The sequence below is a fragment of the Pongo pygmaeus genome, chromosome 16, assembly GCF_028885625.2.
Source record: "Pongo pygmaeus isolate AG05252 chromosome 16, NHGRI_mPonPyg2-v2.0_pri, whole genome shotgun sequence".
NCBI classification, from domain to species: Eukaryota; Metazoa; Chordata; class Mammalia; order Primates; family Hominidae; genus Pongo; species Pongo pygmaeus.
Genome location: NC_072389.2, coordinates 23,467,391 through 23,488,803, shown reverse-complemented (window position 1 = coordinate 23,488,803; position 21,413 = coordinate 23,467,391). Strand labels below are relative to the sequence as shown.

Below are 21,413 nucleotides of genomic sequence, written 5' to 3'. Positions count from 1 at the left end.
TGTGATTCCACTTATATGAGTTACCTAGAGTAATCAAATTCATAGAGACAGAAATCAGAATGATGGTTATCAGGGATGGTGGTAGGGGGAGGGGGATTGTTATTCAATTAGTACATTAATTCAGATTAGCTAGATGAAAAAGTTCTGGAGATGTATTTTACAACAATGTGAAATACACCCAACACTAGTGAACTGTACACTTAAAAATGATTAAGATAATAAATATCATCTTGTGAAATTTTTTTAAATGCAGTCTATGACTCCACTTGTATGAGGTACCTACAGTTAAATTCAGAGACTGAAAGAATGCTAGTTGCCAAGGGTTGAGGGGGGAGGGAAGAATGGGACATTATAATTCTTTTTTTTTCTTTTGAGACAGGGTCTCACTCCGTCACCAAGGCTGGAGTGCACTAGTGCAATCACACTCCTTGCAGCCTCTACCTCTTGGGCTCAATGAATCCTCCTACCTCCACCTCCTGAGTAGCTGGGACTACAGGCACAGGCCACCACACCCAGCTAATTTTGGTATCTTTTGTAGAGACAGGGACTCACTATGTTGCCTAGGCTGGTTTTTAACTCGTTGGTTCCAGCAATCCTCCCACTTCAGCCTCCCAAAATGCTGGGATTACTGGCATGAGCCACCGCCCGAGTCTGTGAAGTTATCATTTACTGTGCAGAGTTTCAGTTTCATAAGGTGAAAAAGAGTTCTCCAGATGATGTTTGTACAATAATGTAAATGTACTTAATACCACTGAAGTGTACACTTAAAATGGTTAAGAAGGCATATTGTGTATATTGTATCACAATTGAAAAATAACTTTTAACAAAGAATCTACAACAGGTCCCTATTACTTACAGAATTCAATCACTTTGGAATTCAAGATCTTGCATCATGTGCAAGGCATTGACCACCGGGCAAAATAAGGCTCCTTACAAAACACACTCAACAAACCAATCTAGGAGAACCAGAACAACACTACATTTGTATGTTTGTGCCAAAGAGTAGTACCATAAAGTAAAGCCCTCCTTGCTACAGTACTTAGGTGGCCTCCTGTGTAATAAAGGCCAGTATTCAACTTGCTTGCAAACCAATTCTAGCCTCCTCATTCTGAACTAAAGCAGATATAAACACCAGCGACTCTAAACTACTTTATTAAGGCCAAGGAGAACAGATCACCCGAGGTCGCAAGCACCAGGTCAGCCTTACCAACATGCAGAATCCCCATCTCTACCAAAAAAAAAAAAAAAAAAAAAAAAAAAGCCGGGCATGGTGGCTCCTGCCTATAATCGCAGCCACTCGGGAGGCTGAGGCAGGAGAACCACCCAAACCCGGGAGGCGGAGGCCACGGTGAGCCGAGACCGTGCCACTGCACTCCACCCTGGGCAACAAGAGCAAAATTCCACTCAATAACCAACAAACAAAAGGGACCAGGTTTAACCATGTTGCCCAGGCCAGTCTGCAACTCATAGGCTCAAGCGATCATCTGCAATCGCCCATCCAATGTACTGGGACTACAAACATGAGCCACCATGCCAGGCCGATCTATTCCCTTCTGGTTAATAAATTGGGCGGGGCACAGTGGCTCACACCTGCAAACCCAGCAAACCGGGAGGCCGAGGCAGGTGGATCACCCGAGGTCCGGAGATTGAGACCAGCCTCACCAACATAGAGAAAACCCGTCTGTATCAAAAAAAAAAAAAAAAAAAAAAGCCGGGCATGGTGGCTCACGCCTGCAATCCCAGTCACTCGGGAGGCTGAGGCAGGAGAACCACCCAAACCAGGGAGGCGGAGGCCACAGCTAGCCGAGACCGCGCCACTGCACTCCAGCCTGGGCAACAAGAGGAAAATTCCGCCTCAAATAAAATAAATAAATAAAATTAAAAGACAGACCGGTTTCACCATGTTGCCCAGGCCGGTCTGGAACTCCTAGGCTCAAGCCATCGGCCACGCTCTGCTGTCTGAAGTCCAGAGCCATGCCAGGCCGATCTATTCCTTTCTGCTTAATAAATTGGGCCGGGTGCAGTGGGTCACACCTGCAATCCCAGCAACCCGGAGGCCAAGGAGGGCGGATCACCCGAGGTCTGGACCTACAGGCCAGCCTGACCAACATGCAGAAACCCCGTCTGTACCAAAAAAAAAAAAAAAAAAGGCGAGCATGGTGGCACCTGCCTGTAATCCCAGCCACTCGGGAGGCTAAGGCAGAAGAACCACCCAAACCCGTGAGGCGGAGGCCACTGCGAGCAGAGACCGCACCACTGCACACCAACCTGCGCAACAACAGCAAAACTCCACTCAAAAAGAAAAAAAAAAAAGGGACCAGGTTTCACCATGTTGCCCAGGCCAGTCTGGGAATCATAGGCTCAAGCGATCATCTGCACTTCGCCGTCCAAAATCCTGGGACTACAAGTGTGAGCCACCACGCCAGGCCGATTTATTCCTTTCTGATCAATAAATTGAGCAGGGCTGCAGTGGCTCACACCTGCAATCCCAGCACCCCGGGAGGCACAAGCAGGCGTATCACCTGAAGACGGGAGCTCCTGGCCAGCCCGACCAACATGGAGAAACCCTGTATCTACCAAAAGAAAAAAAGAAAAAAAAAGCCGGGCAGGGTGACTCCTGCCTGTAATCCCAGCCACTCGGGAGGCTGAGGCAGAAGAACCACCCAAATCAGGGAGGCGGAGGCCACGGAGAGTCGAGACCCCGCCACTGCACTCCACCCTGAGCAACAAGAGTGAAATTCCGCCTCAAATAAAATAAGTAAATAAAATAAAAAGAGAGACCGGTTTCACCATGTTGCCCAGGACAGTCTGGAACTCCTAGGCTCAAGTGATAGGCTATGCTCGGCCGTCCGCAGTCCAGAGCCACGCCAGGCCTATGTATTGCTTTCTGCTTAAGAAATTGGGCCAGGCGCAGTGGCTCACACCTGCAACCCCAGCATCCCGGGAGGACAAGGTAGGCAGACCACCCGAGGTGGGGAGCTCCAGGCCAGGCTGACCAACATGCAGAAACCCCGTCTCTACCAAAAAAAAAAAAAAGCCAGGCATGGTGGCTCACGCCTGCAATCCCAGTCACTCGGGAGGCTGAGGCAGGAGAACCACCAAAACCCGGGAGGCGGAGGCCACGGCGAGCCAAGACCGCACCACTGCACTCCAGCCTGGGCAACAAGAGCAAAACTCCACTCAAAAAGAAAAAGAAAAGGGACAAGATTTCACCATGTTGCCCAGGACAGTGTGGTAATCACAGGCTCAAGCAATCATCTGCACTCGGCCGTCCAAAGTCCTGGGACTACAAGCGCGAGCCAACAAGCCAGACCGATCTATTCCCTTCTGATTAATAAACTGACCCAGGCACAGTGGCTCACACCTACAATCCCAGCACCCCAAGAGGACAAAACGGGCGGATCACTCGAGGTCGGGAGTTACAGGCCAGCCTGAGCAACATGCAGAAACCCCGTCTCTACCAAAAAAAAAAAAAAAAGCCGGGCATGGTGGCTCCTGCCTGTAATCCCAGCCACTCGGGAGGCTGAGGCAGGAGAACCACCCAAACCCGGGAGTCGGAGGCCACGGTGAGCCTAGACCGTGCCACTGCACTCCACCCTGTGCAACAAGAGCAAAATTCCACTCAAAAACAAACAAACAAAAGGGACCAGGTTTCACCATGTTGCCCAGGCCAGTCTGCAACTCATAGGCTCAAGCGATCATCTGCACTCGCCCATCCAAAGTCCTGGGACTACAAGCGTGAGCCACCATGCCAGGCTGATCTATTCTCTCTGGTTAATAAATTGGGCCGGGCACGGTGGCTCACACCTGCAATCCCAGCACACCGGGAGGCCGAGGCGGGTGGATCACCCCAGATCCGGAGATTGAGACGAGCCTCACCAACATGGAGAAAACCCGTCTGTACCAAAAAAAAAAAAAAAAAAAAAAGCAAAAAAAAAGCTGGGCATGGTGACTCCTGCCTGTAATCTCAGCCACTCGGGAGGCTGAGGCAGGAGAACCACCCAAATCAGGGAGGCGGAGGCCACGGCGAGCCGAGACCCCGCCACTGCACTCCACCCTGAGCAACAAGAGCGAAATTCCGCCTCAAATAAAATAAGTAAATAAAATAAAAAGAGAGACCGGTTTCACCATGTTGCCCAGGCCGGTCTGGAACTCCTAGGCTCAAGTGATAGGCTATGCTTGGCCGGCCGCAGTCCAGAGCCACGCAAGGCCTATCTATTGCTTTCTGCTTAAGAAATGGGGCCGGGCGCAGTGGCTCACACCTGCAACCCCAGCACCCCGGGAGGACAAGGCGGGCAGACCACCCGAGGTGGGGAGCTCCAGGCCAGGCTGACCAACATGCAGAAACCCTGTCTCTACCAAAAAAAAAAAAAAAAGCCAGGCATGGTGGCTCATGCCTGCAATCCCAGTCACTCGGGAGGCTGAGGCAGGAGAACCACCCAAACCAGGGAGGCGCAGGCCACGGCAAGCCGAGACAGTGCCACTGCACTCCACCCTGGGCAAAAAGAGCAAAACTCCACTCAAAAAGAAAAAAAAAGGGACCAGGTTTCACCATGTTGCCCAGGCCAGTCTGGTACTCATAGGCTCAAGCGATCATCTGCACTGGGCCGTCAAAAGTCCTGGGACTACAAGCCTGAGCCACCACCCAGGCCGATCTATTCCCTTCTGATTAAGAAATTGAGCCGGGCGCTGTGGCTCACACCTGCAATCCCAGCACCCCAGGAGGACACGGCAGGCGGATCACCCGAGGTCTGGAGCTACAGGCCAGCCTGACCAACATGCAGAAACCCCGTCTCTACCAAAAAAAAAAAAAAAAGCCGGGCATGGTGGCTCCTGCCTATAATCGCAGCCACTGGGGAGGCTGAGGCAGGAGAACCACCCAAACCCGGGAGACAGAGGCCACGGCCAGCTGAGACCACGCCACTGCATTCCACCCTGGGCAACAAGAGCATAACTCCACTCAAAAACAAACAAACAAAAGGACCAGATTTCACCATGTTGCCCAGGCCAGTCTGGTAATCATAGGCTCAACCGATCATCTGCACAGGCCGTCCAAAGTCCTGGGTCTACAAGCATGAGCCACCACGCCAGGCCGATCTATTCCCTTCTGGTTAATAAACTGGGCCCCGCGCAGTGGCTCACAGCTGCAATCCCAGCTCCCCGGGAGGCTGAGGCGGGTGGATCACCCGAGGTCCGGAGATTGAGACCAGCCTCACCAACATGGAGAAAACCCGTGTGTACCCAAAAAACAAACAAACAAAAAAAGCCGGGCATGGTGGCTGACGCCTGTAATCCCAGTCACTCGAGAGGCTGAGGCGGGAGAACCACCCAAACCAGGGAGGCGGAGGACACGGCAAGCCGAGACTGCGCCACTGCACTCCAGCCTGGGAAACAAGAGCGAAATTCTGCCTCAAATAAAATAAATAAAGAAAATAAAAAGAGAGACCAGTTTCTCCTTGTTGCACAGGCCGGTCTGGAACTCCTAGGCTCAAGCGATCGGCCGCGCTCAGCCGTCCGAGGTCTGGAGCCATGCCAGGCCGACCTATTCCTTTCTGCTTAATAAATTGGGCCGGGCGCAGTGGCTCACACCTGCAATCCCAACACACCGGGAGGCCAACGAGGGCAGATCTCCAGACGTGGGGAGCGCCAGGCCAGTCTAACCAACATGCAGAAATCCTGTCTCTACCAAAAAAAAAACAAAAAAAACAAAAACAAAAAAAAACCGGGCATGGTGGCTCCTGCCTCTAATCTCAGCCACTCAGGAGGCTGAGGCAGGAGAACCACCCAAACCCAGGAGGCGGAGGCCACGACGAGCCTAGACCGTGCCACTGCCCTCCACCCTGGGCAACAAGAGCAAAACTCCACTCAAAAAGACAAAAAAAAGGGACCAGGTTTCACCATGTTGCCCAGGCCAGTCTGGATCTCATAGGCTCAACCGATCATCTGCACTCGGCCGTCCAAAGTCCTGGGACTACAAGCGTGAGCCACCACGCCAGGCCGATCTATTCCCTTCTGGTTCATAAATTGAGCTGGGCGCGGTGGCTCACACCTGCAATCCCAGCACCGCGGGAGGCCGAGGTGGGTGGATCACCCGAGGTCCGGAGTTTGAGACCAGCCTCGCCAACATGGAGAAACCCCTTTTCTACCAAAGAAGGAAAAAAAAAAAAAAAAAGCCGGGCATGGTGGCTCACGCCTGCAATCCCTGTCACTCGGGAGGCTGAGGCAGGAGAACCACCCAAACCCGGAGGCGGAGGCCACGGCGAGCCGAGACCGCAGCACTGCACTCCAGCCTGGGCAACAAGAGGGACATTCCGCCTCGAATAAAATAAATAAATACAATAAAAAGAGAGACCGGGTTTCTCCATGTTGCCCAGGCTGGTCTGGAACTCCTACGCTCAAGCGATCGGCCGCACTCCGCCGTCCGAAGTCTAGGGCCACGCCAGGCCGATCAATTCCTTTCTGCTTAATAAATTGGGCCGGGCGCAGTGGCTCACACCTGCAAACCCAGCACCCCGGGAGGCCAAGGCAGGCAGATCACCCGAGTTCGGGAGCTCCAGGCCAGCCTGACCAACATGCAGAAACTCCGTCTCTACGAAAAAAAAAAAAAAAAGCCGGGCATGGGGGTTCACACCTGCAATTCCAGCCACTCGGGAGGCTGAGGCAGGAGAACCACCCAAACCCGGGAGGCGGAGGCAGCAGGGAGCCGAGACCGCGCCACTGCATTCCAGCCTAGGCAACAAGAGCGAAATTCCGCCTCAAAATAAATAAATAAATAAATAAATTAATTAATTAATTAATTAATTAAAAAAAAGAGAGACCGGGTTTCACCATGTTGCCCAGGCCGGCCTGGAACTCCTAGGCTCCAGTGATCCACCGCACTCGGCCGTCCAAAGTCCTGGGATCACAAGCGTGAGCCACCAAGCCAGGCCGATCTGTTCCTTTCTGATTAATAAACTGGGCCCTGCGCAGTGGCTCAGGCCTGCAATCCTAGCACCCCGGGAGGCCAAGGAGGGCGGATCACCTGAGGTCGGGAGTTTGAGACCAGCCTGATCAACATGGAAAAACCCCGTCTCTACCAAAAAAAAGAACAAAAACAACAACAACAACAGAAAAGAGCATTTCTATAGCTACTGATTAAATTATGCATATGTCATTTTTAAACAGCTTTATTGAAGCACAAGAGAAATACAATGAAGTGAACATAATTAAAGTGCACAGTTTGATAGATTGGTTGGCCTATGTATATAACTGTGAAACTATCAGGACAATACAAACATTTCAATCACCCCAAAAACTTTCCTTGTGCTTCTTTGTAATTCCTTCTTTCCACTCATCCCTGTCCCACTCTTTAGCTCCGGATAATCGCTCATGTGCTTTCTGTGAAATTTTGCATTCTTTAAAATGTATGTAAGTGAAATCATGCATTATGTGTACTTTTTTCTGTCTTCTATCATCAGCTTAATTATTTTCAGATTCATCTATACTGTAGCATTGATCAATGATTCATTCCTTTTTTATTGCTTAGTAGTAAGTATGAATATAACACATCCATTCAATTGCTGATAGAAATTTGGGTTGTTTCCACTTTCTGGCTATTAAAATAAAGTTGCAATGAATATTAATATATGAATCTTTGTATGAACATATATTGTTCTTGGCTAAATCCTTAAGAATGGAATGATTAGATCATATTTCTTTTTTTTCAAAAAAGCGGCCAAACTTTTTCAAAATAGATTTATGGATCAAATTTCTATTACTTCTTTAGTCAGCTTTGGTAGTTTGTGCTTCTAGCAATTTTTCCATTTCATCTATGTTATCTAATTTGTTGTAATACCATTGTTAATTTTATTTCCTCGTAACCCTTTTATTTATCTGAGGTCAGCAATAATGTCCTTTTATTCTCAGTTGTAGTAATTAAATATTTTGTCTCTCTCTCTCCAGCTCTGTCTCCCCTTCCTTCTCTCTCTTTTTTTGCTCTCTCTACTTTTCTTCGTGAGTCTCAACTATAAGTTTGTCAATTCTCCTAATCTTTACAAAGTATTATTTTGTTGATTTTCTCTACATTTTCCCATTCTCCAATGTATTTACTTCTATTTTAATCTTTACTATTTCCTTCCATGTTTTTGCTTTGAGTTTAGTTGGCCTTTCTTTTTTACTTCCTTGTAGTAAAATGTTGGTGATTTATTCCTCATATAGGTGCTTACAGCTGTGTGTTTCACACTAAGCACTTGCTTTAGCTGCATCCCATAGGTTTTGTTGTGTTTTCTTTTTCTTCATCTATAGGTATTTTCTAATTTCCTTTGTTATTTCCTTTTTGACCTACTGTCCTTTGAATAGTGTGTTGGTTAATTTCTACATATTTGTGAATTTCTCTACTTTTCTTCTGTCAGTTTCCTAATTTTATTCCATTGTGGTTGGGGAACATACTTTGTATGATGTTGGGTCTATCAAATTTTTTATCATGAGGTATCTCTGAGTTTATCGTTTCTGGAATTTGTTGAGCTTTTGGTGTTTTTAAAAAATCAAATTTTGGAAGTTTTCAATCATTATCTTTTTCTTTCTGTTACTCTAATTATATAATCTCACTTGACCTAACTTGAAGTTCCCTAATTCTTTTTCTGACTGTTCAACTCTGCTATTTAGCCCGTCTAGTAAATTTCTCATTTTAGTTATTGTGCTTGTCCACTCCAGATTTTCTGTTTGGTTCTTTAAAAAAAATATTTTCTATTTCTTTTTTTTTAAACTTTAAGTTCAAGGGTAAATGTGTGGGTTTGTTACATAGGTAAACTTATGTCATGGGGGTTTGTTGTACAGATTATTTCATCACCCAGGTATTAGGCCTAGTACTGATTAATTCTTTTTCCTGATCCAATATTTACTATTTTGTGAGACACTGCCCTCATACTTTCCTACAGTTCTTCTGACATGGTTTCCTTTAGCTCTTTGAAGTCACTGATTTAAAATAGCCAACTTAGTCTTTGTCTAGTCAGTCCAACATCTGGATTTCCTCAACAACAGTTCTCTACTGACTGCTTTTACCCCTTTGGGCCATATATTCTTATTTACTTGCATGTTTCTTAACATATTTTTGTTGGAAACTGGACACTTTAAATTACATGGCAACTCTGGAAATCAGATTTGCCCACCTGCCCCAGGTTTTGTTATTGTGATTATTTAGTATCGTTTTAGTCATATTTCTGAACTAAATCTGTAAAGTCTGTATTTTTTGTTGTAATGAAGTCCTGGATCAGTTCGCTTAGCAGTCAGGAACTATTGGAGAGATTTCCCTAAACACTGGGAAGCAAAGTCTCCCAGTTTTTGCCAAAGGCCTCTTGGCTATGTGTTGGGCACGCCTTTAACACTAAGCCAGGCAGCCTGTTGGTAAATTCCATGGGATTTTCTATGTAGACAATCACATAATATGCAAACAAAGATAGTTTTACTTCTTCCTGCCATTCTCCATATGTTTTATTTCTTCTGCTTTCCTTATTGCATTGGCTAGAAACTCCAATGCTATTGAATAGAACAGAGGCATCCGTCTTTTTTTTAAACATAGGGGTAATGCATTCATTCTTTGACTATTAAGAATAATGTCAGCTGCTGTTAACTGTAGCTTTTATTTGTGTATGTCCTTGATTACATTCAGGAAGGTGCTTTCTAATACTGTTTGCAGGAATTGATGTTACATTTTGTCAAATGCCTTTCTGCATCGGTTGAGATGATTCTATCATTTTTCTTTCTTTACCTCTACCAATATTCTTTGTTCTGAAATCGACTTTGCCTGTTATTAATATAGCCGCTCCAGCTTTCTTTTTAGATGAGTGTGCCGTATCTTTTTCAAACATGTTTGTCTATACTATTTGTGAATTTATGTTTAAAGTTCATTTTTTAAAGGCAGCATGTAGTTTTGTTGTTTTTAACCTATTCCAACCATTTCTGCCTTTTAAAAGGATGCTTAGGCCATTTAGATATAGAGTTTTTCCTTGTTATTTTGATTTGCATTTCTCTAATGATCAGTGATATTGAGCTTTTCTATGTATGATTGTAAGCCATGTGTATATTTGATTCAAATAACTTTTCTTTAGGATTGAAAAGAAAGCATGTTTATTATAATCTGTGAAAATAAAAAATAGTAAGTATTTCAATGTAAGACAGTAACTACAGTAATAGTTTAGAGATGTGAGCAGTCTGTTTGGACTGAAGAAGTGAAATGTTTCATGAGGAAAATGGAATCTAAATGCATCTCTAAGACAAGAGAAAAGATGAAAGACACATAACAGGCTCAAACACAAGAAAGTGTATCCACAGAGGATGTCAGGATGATTGACTGAGATGGAACAGGGCTAGATTATGGAAGCCCAGTTTACAAAGAGCCCTGAAATTACAGGAGGTGTTTTCACCTCCTGTAGGTGCCATGCGAAGCTTCTGCAGGTTTCTTAATCAGGTGAAAGGTAAATATATGCATAAAGATCCAAAAGAAATAATGTCAAGAAATTTAGCTAGTGATTATAGGTAACACAGAATAACAGAAGGCCCAGGCAAATGGGCTGACCCACAGGTCTGTCCTGGAATCCCTCTTATGTCTTTATTTCATTTAGCATCCAGTACTGTGGCTGTAATTACCATCTATATCACAAGGACTTCCAAATTCATCTCCATGTCTGCTCCTTTCCTGAACTCTGGCCTTTTACCCAACTGTTTATCTGATACACTCATATCGATGTACAATGAACATCTCACACCTAACATGTGCAAAACAGAATTCCTGATTTGCAGCTCCCAAAACATGTTCTTATGTTCTTCCCCATTTCTGTCAATTTCACTCCTATCCCCACACTTACTCAAACCAAAACCTTAGAAGTATTACATCCCTTTCTTAGCTTACTTCCTACATTTAATAATTGAAGATTCCTGTCAACTTTATGAAACCCTGCCCTGTTGTATCTTAAATCTGTTTATCTCTGTCTTCACTTCTACCACTCTTGCTCAGGCCCTCATCATCTTTCACTCAGACTATCCCAAAAGGTCTCCTGAGGATCTTCTTGCCTCCCCAGAATCCAGATGTCTCCCTCCTATCTCCAAATCCTCACCTTGGTTCCCATAGCTCTATGAGACCCAAACCCTCTCTATCTCTTGGATCTCACTTCTTAGCACTCTAGTACCACCCTCGCAAAGCTTACTCTTGCCTTAGCATCTGAAATACTCTTATACCAGGTTTTTGAAAGGCCAGGTCCTTTCTGTCATTCATGCTTCACGTTAAATGATACCATCTGAAAAAGCCCCCCTTACCACCCAGTCTTAAGTAGTCACTCACTGTAGTCACTTTCTCACAATATACCATTTTGGTTTCACCAAAGAAGTCATCAATACCTAATGTTCTATTTATTGTTTGTCTCTTCCATATTTTTGCACCCCTTTATCCCAGATCAAATGTAAGCTCTTTGAAAGAAAGCACTTTTTTAGGTCTTCTTCACTGTTGTGTCTCCAGATGCAAGACCCTCTATACATTTCTTGAATGAATTAATGGAAATACAGCAGTTGATAAAGATGGGATCTCAAATCAGGAAGAAAAAAATTGATTCAACCAATAATTGAGACAAATTGTGAAGGAAGCAATAAGAAAAGTCTGAAGAATATTAGGGGAACTTTTCCTAGACTGACCATTATCAGCTCAATCCAAATTCCCATGGTCCACATAGAACCTGGGATTTCTCCCATGCAATAGTGGCAACTGTGCACCTTAAACCCATCCGTTACCTGTTTCACTTACTTGGCAAGGTCTTCTCCATAGTAATGAAGCAACCAATAGCAGGTGCTTCCTTATCTGTGACACAGTCTATATGATTCTGACCAATAGCAGACTTCTGTCTTTACAAGCACACACGTGCATGTGCGTTGTTTAAATTACAAAATTAAAGCTTGGAATTTAAATCAACCACATTGAACAACAGATCCCTGTGGAATAAAGAAACTAAATATACCAACCAATGCACAAGACGTAGTCACCACCAATACAATACCACTTCAACTGCGTTAGCAGTTAGCTAGAGCCTAGGACAAATTCTTGGTAAGACAGAACCTTCATTTTTAACAGCACACGACAGTGCTTAGCATCAGCAAAGCCTCAGATGAGTAGAAGACTCAACTTGGTATCATTAGCACAAATAAGTAGTGTTTCACTACTGTATTAGAAAAAAATGGTTTATTCTAATAAAATAACTTTCTTCTAAAAAAAAAACAAACAAGGCCATTACTTTTCAAAACTTAGAAATCCTCATGAGGCTAAGTGGCCTATACAACTTAGGTGGAGGGAAGGAATAATTCAGAAGATAGGGTTGGGTTTTTAGTCCTCTGGTAACTGCAGGCTGAGGGTTGCAAATTAGGGATAATGTGGCTTCATGCATAAACCTTACAATAAGCAAAACATATCCCAGATTCTATACTCAATGGCTTAACACTGGCTATCACTGGAACTGCAGAGGGATGAAGGATTTTTTATAGCAGATTTGTATTTTTTAAAATTTCTGTATAGTTTGAATGTTTTAATCAAGTGTGTTTTATTTTTGTAATAATAATGAATTCAAAAAAGCTAAAAGGCAAAAGTAGTCAAAATATACAGGAATTGACTATTTGTATCAGTGCTTTTCAGCAGAAATATAACGAGAGCCACAAGTGCTGTGATGCACACATTTATTTTTCAGTTTTCCAGTAGCCACATTAAAAAAGGTAAGAAAATACAGGTAAAATTAATTTAAGAACATATTTTATTCAACCCAATATATCCAAAATATTATCATTTAAACAGGGGTTCAGCATAACAAGTATTGAGATAGTTTACAGTCTTTCTTTTCTTACTAAGTCTACAAAATCTGGGGTATATTTTATACTCATAACATAGCCCAATGAGAACTAGCCACGTTTCAGTTGCCTCAAGAGCCAAATGCTTTAGTACTGCACAGTGCAGATCTGTATCCTGAAAACATATTTTCACATTAATAAGAAAAATGGGCTAATGAGAAGATCAGACAATTTATAAAATATAAAAAGTAAAGGGTGAGTAACTACATTGAAAAATGTAAAAATTCAGCAGTAATAAAAATGTAATGAAAAACCATGAACTGCAATGTGTTCAGTCACATGCAGGTATGACTGAGGGATAGGTGAACAAACTAGTACTGCCCTTCTGAAAAAAATCAACAACCTGTTAACAAAAACTTTAAGTGATTATTATTCATAACCTTTGCTGCAAAAAGCTCATTTTCTAAGAATTTTATACTAAGCTCTGATGGAAGAAATGTGCAAGACAGTTATAAGGATGTTTAAATCTGTATCATTTATAAAAGGAAGAAATTGGCAATAACCTAAATGTTCAATCCCAGGTACCTAATTTAATCAGTAATGGTAAAACCATAAAATTAAATGTCGATCAGTTATTTTATATGATGACTAATGATTATTCTAGATATTAGATAATAAATACAACATAGCATATATCCATGAGCTATCTGTCTCCAAGACATGAGATCACTGATTTCAAATTTTATTTTTTGCTTATTTGTATTTTCTAAAATTTCCACAATACATTTTTATTACACCTAAAGTCAAAAATCAAAATGGCAAAGTAAGTCAGACAGACTGAAGATGAACAAAACTGGAAAAAGGCTAGCCTATTTTTAGAAGAAATCTAATGATTGCCTCTGAATACGTAATTTCAGTAGAAGGACAGTCTTTAGAAACCAAAATAATGGTTGAGAAGCAAGAAGAAATGTAATCAGGAAGGAATTATGGAAAATGCACATGGTAACAGTATATATCATACAGAGTGTTTCTTTCTGTTTGTTAGATTTTTAAAGGAAAATATGTCCATGGTGGAAAGTTTAGAAGAAATGAAAGAGAATAAAGAAGGAAAGAAAAATCACTTGCAGCTTCAACACCAGCAATCCCTACCCTCAATATCTTGGAGTGCTCCCTTTAGATCCTTTCCTGCATGGTGCCCAATAAATGTTTGTTGAACAAATGGGGGCGAAAGAACCAAAATATACAGGGATGTCATTACACTGAATAGGAAGGAGGGACAGAAATAGCAAGTCTTAGGAAATGCCTGGGTACAAAATAAGGAGAAAAGTTACACTTAATAGCATATCATAATAACTGCATTTAAAGGTGGGAGGAGAGTCAATGTGTTATAAGTGTTATTTGATTTAAGTATTTCCCTCTATTGCTAAATTTAAGTGTAGTTAAAATTTCATAGATTACTTTCTTTACATAATGTACTATCCGCATCATTGACAATTTCTGTGCATATCATGTTTCTAATAACATAATAATTTTTCAATGTTTATGTATTCCATAATTTGCAGAAACAATGCCATGATATTGAAATCAATTACTTACAATGCCAAGGGAATAGAACTATTCATGACTCATTGTTGACCTCTATGATATCTACTAGACAGGGGTCCTGTCAGAAGAATGACTAAAAGGGTATTACTAAAACTCTTGATACATGTGGCTAAACCCCTTTTTAGGAAGTTTTAATCAAATCTTGCTCTGAAGCAGTGAGATCTGACAATGTACAATATGTGTATTTCTATTTATTAGGTGAAAGAGCCATGAAAAGCTAAATGACTAAGGAAAGGAGGCTGTGAAAGACAAAGCTGAGAATGCAGGACTAAGAAGGAGTCATCATGCCTGCAATGCCACAGAAAAGAGACGAGTGGGAAGAGATGGATGAGAAAAGAAGAGAAGGAAGTTTGCAAACAAAGGAAATATGAACTTAGTTAAGGAAGCACACATCTTCCTCTGAGAAATATGAAGGAGAAACTAATAGGATAGAAAGATGAAGAATAAGTGAAAACAGATATGACTATGAGATGAATTCCTCAGACAACATTGTAAGAAATGCCTTCTTCATTGACCAATTCCAAGAACTTCATGTTTCTATTTCTCAGCTGGACAAGTTGGGGTGCCCGGTCCATCATCCACAACTCCTCTTCTAGCTCCAGCTGGGAGATAACACTGGCTTTGAAAGGATGACAGCCCAACCATGGGGAAAGAAAGAGACAAATATCTGAAAATTTGGCCCTAACCCCTTAGTGTTTGACTCACTGAATAACGGCTACTGTGAGGTTTAAGGGAGGAGTAGCACAGAAAGCTCCTAAAATCAACTCTTTAAAAATAAAGACAGTTTACCTGGGGAAAATGTATTGGGAACATCTTGTGTCTTGAGGGCCAACTAGATTGTAAAACCTTTGGTTTGGGGGACTATAGAAGCCCAGCAGAATAAAATGCTATGAAGACTCATGGCTGTTAATAACTGAAAAAGCAAAGACCCTCAAATAGGAAGATTTTCAGTTACAAAAGAAAACGGCTCTTACCCACATGGATTAGATTCCTACAGTTCTCCAGTATCACTTCTCTGTACAGATTCCTCTGCAGAGGGCTCAGTTGTCTCCACTCCTCCTCAGTAAAGTCTACGACAACATTCTTGAATGTCACTGGCTCCTAAAATATAAGCATATTCACCCTCTATTAGCTATCCAGAAAGTGTTCCTGACATAATGTGTAAAGCTGATAGTCACAGGAAAGGTTGAGGAGATGTACAGAAAGTTTTTTGTTTTGTTTTGTTTTTATATTTGTTTTTGTTTTTGTTTTGAGATGGAGTTTTGCTCTTGTTGCCCAGGCTGGAGTACAGTGGTGCAATCTCGATTCACTGCAACCTCTGCCTCCTGGGTTCAAGCGATTCTCCTGCCTTAGCCTCCTGAGTAGCTGGGATTACAGATGCCCGCCACCACACCCAGCTAATTTTTTGTATTTTTAGTAAAGACAACTTTTCAACATGTTGGCCAGTATGGTCTTGAACTCCCAACCTCAGGTGATCCACCCACCTCGACCTCCCAAAGTGCTGGGATTACAGGCACTGGCCACCATGCCCCCTTTTTTTTTGGAGACAGTCTTGCTCTGTCACCCAGGCTGGAGTGCAGTGGCAGGATCTCAGCTCACTGCAGCCTCCACCACCCAGGTTCAAGTGGTTCTTGTGCTTCAGCCTCCCAAGTAGCTGAGATTACAGGCACAGGCCACCATGCCTGGCTAATTTTTTTTGTATTTTTACCAGAGATGGGGTTTCACCATGTTGCCCAGGCTGGTCTCGAACTCCTCAGCTCAGGCAATCCACTAAGAGTCGATGCCTGGCCCAAGAATTATTTTTGACAGTGCTCAGACTTTGTGGTTACCTGAAGAAGAAGCCATCGAGAGGAAATCCAACTTGTATAAATTCACTCATTTCATCCATATGTCCTTCCCTTCCTGTCTCAAAGGAAAAGTTGCCCTTCCATGTATCCTCTTATTGTACATTCTGGGTGTTCTCTGATACTCTCCAGGCATTCACTCTCACAAATCATCCCCATTTTTGTCAATCTTCAAACTATTCATCTTTGGAAACCCTTCTTCGGCTTATAAACAAGAATGTTCAAATGATCTCTTCCTAAATGATTTATCTCTGATAGAAAAAAGAAAAGAATCCTTTGAAAATCAGTTTAGGAATGACAGTAACAATGCTGATGGGCCATCATTTAATAGGCATTGTTAAAAGATGGGGAGATACAGGTAGAGTAGGCAGCTTGAGAGGAAAAATCAAGGAAATACACCATCAAGAGCAGAAGCCCTTATACACTACTCTCCTGCAGACACTGGGAGGGGCTGCCGGGGGCCTCCCAATTTTTGAGGTAACGTGTAGAGTTGGGAGAATGAGACCCCAGGAGTATTTATTCAAAGTTGAGAGGGGAAAGAACAGTCTTCAGGCCTACAACAAAGAGCTAAAGGTTTTCTTAGACAGGTTCTCCCACCCCCCCCACCCCAAGGCCACTGCTATTAAAAAGGAACAGAGAATGCAGCATCAAATGCATTAAATGCAGCTTACAAGAGAAGACAAATGTCACAAATATTTTTGGAGGAGTGTCTACAAGAACCCATCTGTACTAATCACAGCCAATTAGAGTTCTGGCTAAAACCAGCCATGTTAGGATCAATAATATTTTTTAAAAAGCATCCTGTCATTATCATTATGCACAGAAATAACACCAGTACAGGACAGAAAGAACATGGCATGAAAAACATCAAAGGAAGAACACATTCTGGGAAAGCTAAGATCTAACGAATACAAGAAATCTTCTAAAAATGCTTGCACTATAGAGTAATTCAATAAGGACACAAATTTAATGAAATGCACACACCACCCAACATGATTTTTTTAAAAAGAGAGATGAAAAGCTATGAATTACTCTGGGAACAAAAATGTATTATGGAGCTAATAAATTTAGTAGGGATTCTCAAACATGCAAAAACAAAGAGAAGAACACTTCTCATTATTCAAGATGCAGGTTGAGAGAACATTTTAACTACTTGATACTTAAATCCACCCCGCCCCCACCCAACAAAAAAGGAAGGATCACAATGAAGAACTAGGGAATAAAATTACTACTGGACGAATGGTAATGAGGGCTGTTTTTTTTCCCCCAATCTTTATACATTTTATTTTTCTTTTTTGGCTTACTGCATTGTTGTTAAGACCAGACATATTTTTCTTTTTTGTCCTTGTAAGAGGGTGGTTGGAACACTTAATTGATCAATGTAGAACACATGATATAATGAGAATTTAAATGTTAAATTGTTAAATTGACAAAAACAGTTACAGGAATATGGGTCCAGACAAAAATTTAAATAAGTAAATCTTGACAAAGTAAAAATAATTTTACAACATTTTAAAAAACAGTCCATAGAGGACAAAAGAGAGGGAGAAGAAACGTAAGCAAGGTTGATGTCTAATCATGTGGGCACAAACACAGTGAGTCTCTCATAACTGGCTTACCTTTTTTCTTTCACTCTTAGAGAAATATTCCAAAACAAGAATTTTCTCTTGTTCAGTATAGTTCTCCTGAAGAACAGCAATTTCTTTAGTTCTCTAGTTAATTTTTCTTTTTAAATTTGAGTAACGTTAATTTTGTTACATCATTAAATCTATTTATTACTAAACAATGCCAGTTTTCTTTCTGTCTCTTCATCCATTCATCTGTTCAACTCTCTTTTCGCCTTACTACAATGCCCAACACTTATCTCCACAAATATGCATGGAGAGAGACAGCCAGGTGTTCAAAGTTAACACTGAAAGGGAAACGCATGCACTTTCTGCTTTGTCAAACTACTAGTACTGCTGATTATTAAATAAAATAAAATACTTTAAAAAATAAAAATAATGGACTTCCACTTCCAGACAAAATGGAGTAAACACCTTTCTCTGCTTCTCCTATTAAGTGTAGATAACAATCCTGGAAGTTATATTTCAAACAAAAATAAGATGAATATGAAAGGTGGAGAAAGGCAGGCTGGCTAAGGCCCCTGGGACTTGGGTGGTTTTGTCATCTCATGTATTCTATAGTTGGCACTGAAGAATAATCAACCTGGAAATGGTAATGGAAATAGAGGAAAAAAAAAAAAAAAGCCCCAGTAAAGGATCAGCCCAACAAGCCAGAAAACTTTTAGACAGTAACCACCCAACTCTAGGAAAACACCACAGGAAAAAAATGTGGACCCAGGGCTCCCTAACAAGAGAATTTTAAGGCACATCCCATGAAAATGCCCCAGTGAGCAATTACATGAATGCCTGAATCAAAAGAAAGGGTAGAAAAATAGAAGTAAAATAGAAGACATAAAGAAAAATCAAATGAAAATTTTAAGAATAAAAACATGAGGCCAGGCACGATGGCTCACGCCTGTAATCCCAGCCCTTTGGGAAACCAAAGTGGGTGGGTCATGAGGTCAGGAGATCGAGACTATCCTGGCTAACACGGTGAAACCCAGTCTCTACTAAAAATACAAAAAAATTAGCCGGGTGTGGTGGTGGGTGCCTGTAGTCCCAGCTGCTTGGGAGACTGAGGCAGGAGAATGGCGTGAACCCGGGAGGCAGAGCTTGCAGTGAGCTGAGACGGCACCACTGCACTCCAGCCTGGGCGACAGTGCGAGACTCTGTCTTAAAAAAAAAAGAATAAAAACATGAAATAATTGCACCTGTAATCCCAGCACTTTGAGAGGCCAGGGTGGGCAGATCACCTGAGGTCAGGAGTTTGAGACCAGCCTGGCCAACATGATGAAGCCTTGTCTCTACTAAAAATATAAAACTCAGCCAGGTGTGGTGGCAGGCGCCTACAATCCCAACTACTTGGGAGGCTGAGGCAGAAGAATCACTTGAGCCTGGGAGGTGGAGTTTGCAGTGAGCGGAGATCATGCCACTGCACTCCAGCCTGGGTGACAGAGCGAGATTCCATCTCAAATAAAATTTCAAAACAAAATGAAAGAATTGAAATAAATAGCTCAGTAGACAGGCTCTACAACAGAGTGGAAAGGAGAGAGGAGAGAACTGGTGAACCTGAAAATAGAAACTACCCTGACCAACAGAGAGACAGCAGACAAAAACAGAAGAGATAGGTCCACAGGGACTTTTGGGATTATGTCCTGTGACATTAAAACAACTGAAATCATACACAGTGTGCTTTCTACTGTCTACTGGGGAAAGACAAACAGACCCTTTGCCACCTTGACCAGAGCTGAGTCCTTAAATTTCTGGATGATATTGATTGTTATTGAAGAGCCAGAGGCTGGTGGAGTTGGTTTGTTTGGAGGAGGCCTGATGGCCTCCTTACTCTCATCATAGCAACTTTTCCCTCAGGGGGGCTCCAATCTTCTTATTCAGAGAGGTAGCTGAGGCAGGACAGTGGGGCTAACTGTGGACCAGGTGAGGGCACGGGCTGCTGGGGTGGCCCCCCTTCCCCAGTGTATACATTGTGTCCATGTAAGGTTTTGTATATTCCAGAGGGTAGGGCCACCCCGTCTCATACCTAGCAGTGGTTGGAGGTGGCACATGGGGAGGAGGTTCTAATAATTCTTTGTGGCTGGGAAACTTATTTATTGCTAGCATAGGACAGAGGAAGGAGGCAGGGATGGGGTCATGGCTTCCCAGTGGTGTGATCACAGTTCACTGCAACCTCCAACTCTCATGCTCAAGTGATCCTCCCACCTCAGCCTCCCAGGTAGCTGGGAGTATAAGCATGCACTACTATGCCTGGCTAATTTTTAAACTTTTTGTAGACAAAAGGTCTTGCTATGTTGCCCATGCTAGTCTTGAACTCCTGGCCTCAAGCGATTCTCCCATCTTGGCCTCCCAAAGCACTGGGATTACAGGCATGAGACATTGCTCCTGTCCATAAGATTTTCTCTTTATTACTGTTTTGTTGTTGTTGTTTTGTTTTGTTTTTATTTTTTGACAGAGTCTCGGTCTGTTGCCCAAGCTGGAGTGCAGTGGTGCGATCTCTGCTCACTGCAACCTCCACCTCCTGGTTCAAGCAATTCTTATGCCTCAGCCCCCCGAGTACCTGGAGTTATAGGCATAAGCCACTGCACCTGGCTAATTTTTGAATTTTTAGTAGAGACAGAGTTTTGCCATGTTGGCCAGATTGGTCTTGAACTCCTGGCCTTAAGCAATCCGCCCTCCTCAGCCTCCCAAAGTGCTGGGATTACAGGTGTGAGCCACTGCTCCTGGCTAAGATCCCGTCTCTATTTAAATAAAAAAAAGAAAATTCAGAGTCTGTGGAACACAGAACACCAAAGGCCAGTTATTTACCTCTCTGAGGTAATCTGTGTAAACAATTTGATATATATCCTTTCAAGTTCATACTTGCTATGCATATATATACATATACACACGTACGTTGACATATTCCCTCTTCCCTGCTGTCATGCTATTAGTCTTCTTTTTTTTGTAGAAATTGGACCAACTCTTTGTTCTTTGCTGGCCCGTATTTCTCCTATTCAGTGATGTGTTATGAATATGTGTTTAAGTCAATATATGCAACTCTTCAATATCATTTAAAAAGGTTATGATATACGATCATATGAAGGTGTTACAATTTATCCCAACAGTTCCCTTTTGCACATTTAATAATTTCCATTGATTTGCCAGGAAGAACAGTCTCATGTCATGGCTAAATCCTTTTGTATGGACATCCTTCATTATTCCCTTAAGATAAACTTTTAAATAAAGTTGCTAGATTAGTCTCATTTCTTAAGTTATTTTTTGGTAGTTTATATGTAACACTGTAGTTTTGTATGTACTTGCAAATACCTATAGTGCTAGTAAAAAATGGGATAAAATTAAACTCTTTCACATATGCCAAATATATTTTGATTTAGCACTTCATTAAGTGCATGATTACAGTCTCTGTATCTTTTGATTTACCTTTCTATCTTTACAATTTTCAGCCGAGATACTTAGAGGTCACATAGTAAATTAAGGTTTTCTTTTTTTAATAATCTCCATCTTTCTACATATGGTGAGTCACAGTAAGCTATTTTTGGATTGTTGA

General features: G+C 42.3%; 1 pseudogene; it reads right to left on the bottom strand.

Annotated features, from left to right (window-relative positions):
- Positions 1-20,788, bottom strand: part of LOC129014515 (programmed cell death 6-interacting protein-like) — a 51,962-nt pseudogene extending 31,174 nt beyond the window's left edge.
- Positions 20,789-21,413: the final 625 nt, after the last annotated feature.